Raw genomic sequence first — 9,472 nt, forward strand, 5'->3', positions numbered from 1 at the left:
AGTGAAAGATAGCTTCACTTACTTGGGTTAAAGTGAAGAAATATGAACCCACTCTAGAACTTTGAAAATCAAAGAGAGAGCTTTAAAAAGCCATGCATTTATGTTTTGCCTAATTTTTCATTTTTTCTCATTAGAAGGCAAGGTCTGATTAAATGCAGGTTATTTCTGATATTTCAGCCTCTAGTTTGTGGAAGGGGATTCCTGTTTAAGAAGGGAATGCTGCCACTCCCTACTCTCCCCAGTAGCAGCACACTGGACACCTAAGGAGCCAAAAGCCCTACACCACAATACACCACTTTTAATCACAAATCAAACAATAGTAATTAGGAGCATCAAGTTAATTGTGTCTACTCCCCAGAGAATGTGTCCTCCAAGGCTCCCTGAAATCAGGTCGACAGATTAGTAGTAATTTTACTCCCAGTTCTCTTATTCTAGCAAAAAAATAAATTAAAGAAAAAAAAAACGAAAACAAAAAAAAAATCACTCCTACCCTCAGAACTACGGAGCCTACAAGTAAAACCTTAAAAAGAAAAATCAGACTACTTAATTGTTTTGTTAGGCCGTTTATGTAATCAGAGTAACTTTGATCTTTGGCTTCTTAATCTGTTCAAAATTTGTTGTCAAATCTTACGGAAGTCCTTTAAATCCAGAATTATAAATGTTATTTTCCATTAGTCCTTCATTAATGATTAAGATAACTTGGCAGTTTGAATCCAATCAATCAAGAATGTGCAAAATCCATTCCATATATATTGGTATAACTACATACTGACAATAAGGTTCTTTCTTACCTTCCATTTGTACTAAATATGATAAAGATAGCAAGAATACCTTAGCTATTTTCAAGGCACTTTCATCTACATTACTTTACAATCGCCAAAGAGGTTGTGCTTTATTCTGATCCTTTACAATTACCAGAAAGGAATGCAGAGCTTGATAACTTGCAGAGTAATAGAAAAACCTTGATTTTTCATTGCATTTCCCCTTCTGACTTTCTCTATGATCTGAGGGACAACACTTAAGCTTTCTCTGTCTCACTCTCCTGTCTCAAACAAGCTATAATAAAACTTTTTATTCCAGTCCACTGGGGTATTAGAATGATGAATCTGATAGGATGTCCCTAACACACTTTGATCTCTATAGGGAAAGTTGCTATAAAAATAAAGACACTGTTGTTATTCTTCTAATTGAGTTATTTGCAAATGGATCTTCTTGATGGAGCCCAGCCCTCAGATATAGAAAAGAAAATTCTGCCAGTCCTCCAGGGTGCAATTGCCTTGTGGCAATTATACCCACAACCACATTTCCTTATTACTGTTATAAAAGACTATGGAGTTCAAGAGGAGGCAAAAAGGGAGCTTAAGAGAAAATACGCTGTTTATTTTCAACAGAAGATGCTGAAGTTGCAAATTTGGAACTCAAGGCTATAGGTAAAACTTTGACAGAACATGTGTTCCAAATTAGTGTGGCATTTGTTAGTTGTGTGAGAAAGTCAAAGGTGTCCCTGAGGCTGCAGCTTTTTAGCAAATTTTGGAAATAACTTAGGGAAAAAAAGGTAAATTACAGTTAATCTGGTCCTCACTCTATGAATGCTAGGAAACAATGACAAACAGATTCATGGCTACACCATTCTCACCAAGAAAGACAGCATATCTCAAGGTACAAAAGGCACAAAAGAAAATTAAGCTGAGCTTAGGAAGAAAGTGCTATGGACAATCTTACATGGAAAGCCAAAAGGGAATATTGGGGCTATGTTGAACTTTCCTGGAGTCTACAGACAGAACACATATAGACCCCCTATATTAATTACCAGCAGCCACGAGAATTAGTAGGTGGCTCAGGTTTAGGCACTTTAAGAATTCCATATTCCTCACATGGAATTTTTTCAAAGTAAATAATAAAAGCTTTGCTTTATGAAGTATTAGAGACATGGGGTTGCCCTTCCATAACAGACATCACTAGGCCCCATCACACTGCACATCTCCAAGGAGCATGATTCACAGTGTGGGCTACGGGGAGAGAGCCTTCTAAAGTCGTTTAGGATGTTTACTACGGCATTCTATATGTCATTTAAAAACCTTATAAATCATCCTAAAATTTAGAATTTAAACCTGGAACAATTATTTGGATAAAGTTTCTTATATTAACAGGTTTTTAAAATTTCAATCTTCAGAAAAGTGTTTGTTGTCAGTGGAGAATGGCATACAATCTACATTCCAATTCAACACAGATCTCCAAAAAGACCAATTAAAGGAGAAGTAGAACAGCTTGCTGCATCATGACAATAAATGCTACTTGCCTTATTGTCATTTCACAATCAGTGACACATTCAGTCCACAAATTCTAGTGAGCATCAGATTCATTTGAGATGCTTGTTAGAAATTCAGATTCCTCGACCTCACCCGTAATGACTGGGACTTGTACAGCAACGCTGGGGCCAAGAAAGCGCTCTCAACAAGCACCCCAGGTAACTCCCGTACATTGTTCTCAGCCAGTGTACAAGGGACTTGGCTGCTGATGCTTGCTCACAGACACCAAACTGGAAAGCAAAAGGCAGTATGTGACTATAGAGTCCTGAAAACACAAACAAACAAAAATGCAGTCCTTAAGCCAAAACCAATCTCCACTTTTCTCCCTCTCCCTGCCATGTGATGCACCAACTTTGGCCAAAAATCACATGCGTACAGTGAATCCTAAAAAGCAACTAAATCCAAATCCACATTGAACCATTCTGAACTCTATCACACTTCACAGAGCTTTAAATAGAATTCTACTCAAAACATCATACCCTGACTGGCCAAAGGATTCTTTGGGTTCTGTTGCTTTATCCAAGTGATCCAAAGTGACCCAGGTTCCACTCTGCATGTTAGCTTCTACAGCTTTCTCCAAGTCGAACACAGAAGGATTAAAAAGAAAACACAAATATTGGCATAGGTGACTTGAGGTTACTTGACCTTTCCGAAGGAAGATTTTTTGGCAATTGTGTTCTGGCAGCTCCCTGGAAGGCAAGGCCAGGACACAAAGAGGAAGACAGGAAGCCGGGAGCTGGCCATGTGTCCTTGGCAGGCAGTAGTGCGGCAGGGTGAACCACCTCGTCCCTGCCAAACCAGAAACAGCGGGGAAAGCCCAGCTAATTGGCAAGTCACAGCCGGCTACAGTGTACATCCTCGGCTTTAAATGCCTGATAAAGTTAAATGGCATGCCAGACCCTAATCTACTTAAACAGGATCCTCCTTCACTTTCAAAAACTTAACTTGCCCATTTGTGTTTCCTTAAGGAAGTGGTAAGGCAGCATCTTAGAATATAAGGGCTGGAAAACTTAAAAACAAAACAGCAAAAAAAGTAAAGATGTGTTGGAGTCTCATTATGCTTATAGCCACTTTACTTTGTGAAAGGGCCATGTATGTTTGTGCTTTTGGTTTTAGCTAATGAGACTTCCACTTGCTCATTTATTTTTATTTAAAAGAAACTCTCAAGTCAACATTGCAGACTGATTATGACTTCAGTTCATTTGGAGGATCCAGGCATTTTTTTTTTAATTTCACAAAACTCCTAAAGATATCCAGGGAAACTGCAGAGTTGCCCCCAGTTTCCAGTCAGCTATTGTATTTACTTACACGTTAGTTTGCTCAATCATATTTGCTAAGGTATTTCTGCATATACTAGCATAAAATCACCACTTTCTGAGTCTTTTACGACTAAAATGGGGAATCACACAGGGAGAACAGAAGCAGAGGGGATTGTCCAAATAAACTGCTCCTCAATGCTGCTGCTAACAGAGTGAAAATCCAGGGACCTGGAGCCTGGAGCATAATTTTCCCCCTAGGTCTGAAGGCTTGTTAAGAGCCATTTAAAGGGGTGTGCTCAGTAGTTGGGCATATTTCCTTCTATTTTCTGTGAAACTGTTCATGCCTTCTTCAAAACTCAAACCAAAATTTCAAATCAGCTTCTCCTCCTTAAAATATAATAGTCAGTGGTGAAATTTGATGAAGAAAATGCAAACTTCCTCTCAGAATCGATAGAAGATTACAATAAACATAATCTACTGTTTTCATCAGAAGTTTCTTAAAGTCTACAGAATATTCATCCTTTAAGCAACCCAGGACCCCAGAATCTGTTTCAGTGAAGTTAGACCAAGGAATAAAACACAACGCCAAAACTCACATTCTCTCTGATCACGATCTGAGGTAAGAAAATAATAATCCTCATGTCCAACACTAGGTCTCAGGATCAGTAAGTCAAGTGTGTCTTTCAGCTCCAAAATTACTATTTTTTTTAAGACACAACTTGACTTTCTCAGACTCTACTTGGTTAACTTTTCACACTAAGTATCCCTGGCTTTTGGAAATTCTCCTTCCCCTTTCCTTTGGGGCACCACTCCTTTCTAGGTCCAATCCTCTATTTCCGAGGGCTCCTTTCCTGTCTTGATGGCTATCTCCTTCTCTTCTGTTGGTCTCTTAAATGTTGGTGATCCCAAAGACAACCCATCCCACTTGGCCATCTTCTTGTCTTTGTATATTCCCCCTCGGCAAACTCAGCTAGGTCCATGTTTACAAATACTACCCATTTTTTGAGAACACTGTATCTCTATATCTAGCACTAACGTCTTCTTTAACTGCAAAACTCCTCCTGATGTTACTAGTGCACAACCTTTGTACGCTCTTGCCCCCCTCCCCCAACCAATCCACACCTCAATTAATGGCATTCACAGCCATTCGGTTTCCCAAGCTGAAAACGATCATTCCAGAAATCCCATCTCCCTAAAGCCTCACATTCAGTTGTCAGCCCAGACTCTACCTTTCAAGCCCATTTCCCCATCTCCTTCCCAACTGGTGCTAAGTCCCTTATTGAGCTTCACATTTTTACCTCACAATAGCCTCAGCCTCCTCAGGCCATAATGATTCACTCTTCACACTATAACCAGACTCCATCCTCTGCACAGCCATCAGAAATCACAACACTTCACTCCTTAAAATACCTTGGTGGCTTCCAATTGCTAGCTAGAATAATCTACAACCTCCTTAGTACAGCATTCAAGGTGCTCCAAAACCTGGCCCCGGCCTAGCCTCACTCTTACAGAAACCATCACCCTTTACTCTCCCCCTCACACCCACATCCAACTTCTTAATATTCTTCTTAACAGTCCTAGAATATGCCGTGTAACTGCAAGTCTGTGCCTTTGCTCATATGGTTTCTATGCCTGGAATATCCCTTATTTGATGCAAGACAAACTCCTAATTCATCTTTAGGAGTTCTTGAATTTCATCTGTTACATCCTTCCTGAACCTTATTGCCCCACCTAATGAGGCCTCCCTCTGGGGCCCACGTGGCCTTGCTCACACTTCAGTGCAGGGCCCGACCAGTGCATCATGGTTGGTTGTTTATACATTACTTCTCTCCAAGATTGTGACCTCCTGTATCCCAACTTACCCTGAATAATTTTGGAAATCTATTTAAATGGCATAAAAATGTTATCTTGGATGTACTATCCAGGTAGAAACTGAGACAAAGAGCATTAATTCCCAAGAGTAAGACAAAGCAATCTTAAAAAAAAAAAAAAAAAAAAAGTCATAATCAGTTATCAATTTATACAGGTAACTAACATTCAATATTCTGATTGTGACATATACAGATGATATTTATCCATTTGTTTAGTTTTTTGAAAAGGACTGAACACCTACAGTGGTCCATGTATCATCCTTGGAACTCAGTCTACAACAGTCAATAAAAGATTACCTGTTCCTGTCTTCATGCAGCTCATGGTTTCATTTGTACTATGTTGACTTTCATTCACTTGCTAACAGGTAAAATGTGCTCTCTATACAATCTACAAATAAGAAGAATCTGTAATCATTACGTTTTGAAAATAAATTGACACTTTTCACACATACACAAAGATTTAGTAGTGGGACAAGCTTTTTCATTTAATTTTTGTTTATAGCAACTAAAACATGAGAGACTAAAAGCCACAGACTGCAAAAGTATTATTTAGCTGTAATAAGTAGAATGTGTAAAGGTGGTATGATGACAAAACAGCTACTGCAGCATGAAATAATGAGATTATAAAATAATGAGACCAGAGATTTAAAATTCTCTGACCTCTATTATCTTTCAGAATAGCTGAAAGGGGTCTATTGACTAGTTTGGGAGCTGAAGAGTCAAATACTATTTCAGAATGAAAATTACTTTGTGGTCACACCCCATTATAGAATATTGATGGAGCCAGACTACATGAAAGTCTCAAAAGGAGTACTGAGAGAAAACATCATAAGAATTGGTTTTTTGCTACTAAAATCCATCCTCAAGAAAAAACAAAAGCTAATTTTAAAAAATCATAACCAAGGCAAAGTTTCTAAATGGAATGACATGAAAATATCAGTTGTACATTTTTTGCCTTTTAGAAAAATGACCCATATGTATAGCATTTTATATGGTTTTCTCTAATGTATCTGAGAAATGTGTAAGCAAATCTATGCAAGGAGATATCATGGATTGTGATGTCATATTTCTTATGAAAAAAATCCCCTTTACAATGTCAATTAATACCAAATTTAGCTTTAAAACTCCATGACCTCTACCATTTTTTAGGTTAGCTGAAAAGGATCTATTGACTAGCTTTGTGAGCTGAACAGTTGAATGCTACTTACATAGAAAATTATTTCTTTCACTCCATAAGAATAATTATCATGGCGATCACACAATTATTATAATTATATCTGTAAGAACCGTTATCGGGAATTTATCTCTGAAACAGTTTCATGCATTGCAGGGGACATTTATCTTTTTTAATGATCATCAACACAAGTATCTTTTTGTAGCTATATAAGTGATTTTTACCTCTTTCTATTAATATCCTCTTGCATGCTTTAGAAGCCAAAGGAGACAGCTCCAACACTTTTTTTTCCTAAAGCAATTGTTTCAGTTAAGCCAGGCCAATGGCATCTTTTGAGACAGAAAGCTACCCTTCCCATTCACAGCAACATAACATTCACAATGTGCTTTCCTAAATGGATGGAAAACCCCTCAAAAAAGCCCCTCAAATCTGTGTTTCATAAACTGTACTCTTAGCAATAAAGTTTATTACAGACCTAAAGTATCTGCATAAACCCGGTTAATTGAAAAGTGGGTGGAGAAGGCTGCCAAATTAAATGTTTACATTAGCACAGCTGTATTGTAAAAACATTCTGCCCCCTGTGCTTTGTAATTATAAGATATTTCTGGACTGTGTATCTCTACAAAGTTTATCTCCACTGCCAAGAGTGTCTTGGCACGGAGCGACTGCAGTTTTTGGCAGCCAGGAGCTCTCCGCGCGGGCAGGATCTAAAATGGCTGCCAAGCGGCCTCCTGAAATGTCGCCGGCGTGGGCCCGCCTTACCAAGGGCAAAGGCCAACCCTGTTACCACGGCAGGGTCTAAAGTCTGTCTCACAGGAAGCCAAAATGTGTATTTCCCTCATAAATAAGACTTGGTACCACAACTTTTGTGTTGTAGTAGTTAAAGCTGTTTGAAAAACTAACTACAAAGGAATATTGGAATACTACCAATTAGAAAATGGTGACGAGGGGTCTTTTACGAAATTCTGCTGACCTCAACATTTCAATCACACAAAATGCCCACAATATTTTCTGCTGATTAAAGAAACTCACTTAATTTGTAGGGGGAAAAAAAGGTTGGAAAAAAAAGCCCAACAAATTCTGACCATATTAAAACATACTATAGAGAAGCATCAGCAAAGCCAACACTTTCCCATTTGCAATGGCATGATTTGGACATAAACTTATAACCTCTATCAAAGCATATGTGCATGAAAAATAGAAACAAAACTAATTTGTTTTCTTCTCATCCTTTAAAAAGGATATGTTCCTCTTACAGCATTAAACAACATTAACAAAAGAAAACCTTTTCATACCCTTCTATGGCAAAGGCCTCAACATTTGAGAAATTAGCTTTCTCTTCCCACCGCCCATCACCCAAGATGCGGAAAGGAAAGAAAGCCAAGGGGAAGAAGATGGCTCCGGCCCCTGCTGTCGTGAAGAAGCAGGAGGCCAAGAAAGTGGTGAATCCCCTGTTTGAGAAAAGGCCGAAGAATTTTCGCATTAGACAGGACATGCAGCCCAAAAGAGACCTCGCCCCTTTTGTGAAATGGCCCCGCTATAGCAGTTTGCAGCGGCAGGGAGTCATCCTCTATAAGCGACTAAAAGTGCCTCCTGCGATTAACCAGTTCACCCAGGCCCTGGACCGCCAAACAGCTGCACAGCTGCTTAAGCTGGCCCACAAGTACAGACCAGAGTCAAAGCAAGAGAAGAAGCGGAGTCTGTTGGCCCAGGCGGAGAAGAAAGCGCCGGCAAAGGGGACACCCCCACTAAGAAGAACACCTGTCCTTCAAGCAGGAGTTAACACCATCACCACCGCGGTGGAGAATGAGAAAGCTCAGCTGGTGGTGACTGCACAGGACATGGATCCCATCGAGCTGGTTGTCTTCTTGCTTGCCCTGTGTTATAAAATGGGGGTCCCTTACTGCATTATCAAGGGGAAGACAAGACTGGGACATCTAATCCACAGGAAGACCTGCACCACTGCTGCCTTCACACAGGTTAACTCAGAAGACAAAGGAGCGCTGGTGGAAACTATCAGAACCAATTACAACCACAGACCCAATGAGATCCATCGTCACTGGGGAGGCAATGTCCTGAGTCCCAAGCCTGTGGCTCCCATTGCCAAGCTCAAAAAGGCAAAAGCTAAAGAACTTGCCACAAAACTGGGTTAAATGTACACTGTTGAGTTTTCTGTACATAAAAATAATACAAATTTTCCTTCAAAAAAAATTTGAGGAATTAACTATGTCTGTGGCATAAAACTGAAAAAAATTGAGATCAAATACATAGTCTCTGTAAGTGAGTTCCAAGGGCTGACCAAAGGAACAAAAATTGGAAGCAAGTGAGGGGAGGGGACGGGAAAAAAGAACGGAGGGAGGAAAGGGAAAGGAGGGAGGAAGGGAAGAAGGGAGGGAGGAAAGGAAGGAAGGAAATAAAGGGAGGAAATGAAGGGAAGGAAAGGAGGGAGGGAAGGAAGGAAGGAAATAAAGGGAGGAAATGAAGGGAAGGAAAGGAGGAAGGGAGGGAGGGAAGGAAGGAAGGAAGGGAAGGAAGGGAAGGAGGGAGGGAGGGGAGGAAGGGAAGGAAGGAAGGAAAGGGAGGAAGGAAGGAAGGAAAGGGAGGAAATGAAGGGAGGGAAAGGAGGAAATGAAAGGAAGGAAAGGGAAGAGAAGGGAGGAGGAAGGGAGGGAGAGGGAAGGGAGGAAAGGAGGGAGGGAAAGAAGGGAAGGAAGCGAGGGAGGGAGGGAGGGAAAGCAGGGTGGAAGGGAAGGAAAGCAGGGTGGGAGGGAGGGAAAGAAGAAAGGAAGGGGAAAGAAAACACGGGAAGGAGGAAATGGATGGAGACACTGCACGGAACTAAAAATATATACTGATTTG

At 40.2% G+C, this 9,472-nt stretch overlaps 1 protein-coding gene and 1 pseudogene across 8 annotated transcripts in view; one reads left to right on the forward strand and one right to left on the reverse strand.

Annotated features, from left to right (window-relative positions):
- The window catches only part of NFIB (nuclear factor I/B), a 334,278-nt gene that overhangs the window by 112,559 nt on the left and 212,247 nt on the right, over positions 1 to 9,472 (reverse strand). The window lies entirely within an intron of this gene.
- Positions 7,975 to 8,766, forward strand: LOC105547299 (annotated as a pseudogene).

The sequence above is a fragment of the Mandrillus leucophaeus genome, unplaced genomic scaffold, assembly GCF_000951045.1.
Source record: "Mandrillus leucophaeus isolate KB7577 unplaced genomic scaffold, Mleu.le_1.0 Scaffold384, whole genome shotgun sequence".
NCBI lineage: Eukaryota > Metazoa > Chordata > Mammalia > Primates > Cercopithecidae > Mandrillus > Mandrillus leucophaeus.